General features: G+C 63.3%; 1 long non-coding RNA gene across 1 annotated transcript; it reads right to left on the minus strand.

Annotated features, from left to right (window-relative positions):
* Positions 1–992, minus strand: LOC113980144. The gene is made up of 4 exons (XR_003538082.1): positions 959–992; positions 526–713; positions 300–437; positions 1–20 (listed from the first exon to the last, which is right to left on the minus strand). It is a non-coding gene; the product is annotated as an uncharacterized LOC113980144 (long non-coding RNA).
* Positions 993–1,584: the final 592 nt, after the last annotated feature.

Genomic DNA, 1,584 nt, shown 5'->3' on the forward strand with positions numbered 1-1,584 from the left:
GGGAGACACGGCACAGCTCCCTGCAAGGGGGAATAAAGGCACCAGAGACCCTGAGCCAGGTGGGCAAAGCTCTCCTGGGACTGACTCACACAGGCCTGGTCTTTGGCCACCAGCCCGGGAGGGGACATGGGCGCTTTGGGAGGTGGCTCCTCCTGTGCAGCCGCCCCTCTCCGCCTTTGCCACTCTGCTCAGCCATCCCTGGCTGCCAAGGCCCTCTGGCCCAGCAGCACGGGCACTGTGTGGGGTGGCCTGTGCACAGGGCAGGAATGCCGGGGGCAGTGGGGAGAAAGGGCTCTCACCTGGCCAGCAGACCCACTGCATAGTGGTGGCTGTCAGCCTTGAGGAGCATGTCCCAGCCACACTTGCGATGGATCACCATCACCACGTCCTCATCCAGCAGCTGGCGCAGCAGGGCTTTCACGGTCTGCACTGCAAACCTGTGTGCAGAGCACAGCCCAGGTCAGGCGCAGAGCCCTGGCCCCAGCCCCGAGGGCGTGGCAGGGAGAGAGGACTGGGATGGAGCACCTGTTGGGGTTGGGGGTAAGGCTGCGCTGCTCCCGGCATCACCCCCAGAAGGTCTCGACCTCCTCTGACATCTCCTCTGTGCTGATGAAAACTTGGAAGAGCAGAGTCAGAAGGAGGCGGGGCAAATTGGTCTTCACTGCCCCTGGGCACCAGGGCAGCTGGAGGATCTCCCAGAGTGCCACAGTTGCCTGCCAAAGACAAAGCACCCAGAGACAGCTCTCAGGGCCCAGATGTCCATGTGGCAGGGCCCCAGCGTGGCAGGGAGAGGCCAGGGGAGACACAGGGGGATCCCCCCGCCTGGTGGCCCTGAACCTGCCCCTAAGGCAGGGTTGCAGCCCAGTGCCTGGAGCAGGGAGAAGCAGTGGTGAGGGAGGATGGAAAGGCATCACAGAGGAAAGCTGGGGGTGAGCAGAGGCCAGCTCAATAAACTCACAGCCAGGGCAAAGACATCGCTCTCATCCCCATCCGAGGTGCGTGTCCTGTGCGCTGGCCAGAATTCCAGCGCACGGAAGAGGATCTGCAGCACCGGCTCCTTAGTCCCTCTGGAGGAGATGAGCGTCCTCCACATGGTGCGAGCAGCTCTGTGGAGTCAGAACTCTGGCTCAGGGGGGTCTGGGACACAGCGCTGTGGCCTGGGCATCTGCAGGGCCCAGGTGACAGAGCCACGGTGCCTTGTGGGGCAGGGAGGCAGGCTGGCCTCAGGATTGGGGGCTGACATGCCAAAGCTGGCAAAGAGAGGAGCTGGAGTGTCCTGGAAGTCTCCATCTCTCTGGCACACCATTTGGGACAGGTTGTGCAGGGGGATGGGGTCTAAAGGCAGGGGAGCCTTCAAGGCAGGTGGGCCCCATACCTGTCACAGGCTGGGGCAGAGCGCAGCAGGGTCACTGCAACATCCACGGGGTGTGCCTCGGTCAGCAGGACAAGAGTCTTGTCCAGCCTGTGCTCAGCCGACACATTGGACGTGAGCCACTGGTGGATGCACCTGACTATGGCCGGCACCTGGAGGGGACACGGGGAACAGTTGGAGAGCTGCCAGAGCCAGCAACTTGCCCAGCTTCC

This window comes from Neopelma chrysocephalum, unplaced genomic scaffold (genome assembly GCF_003984885.1).
Source record: "Neopelma chrysocephalum unplaced genomic scaffold, ASM398488v2 Primary Assembly neopelma1_92714, whole genome shotgun sequence".
NCBI classification, from domain to species: Eukaryota; Metazoa; Chordata; class Aves; order Passeriformes; family Pipridae; genus Neopelma; species Neopelma chrysocephalum.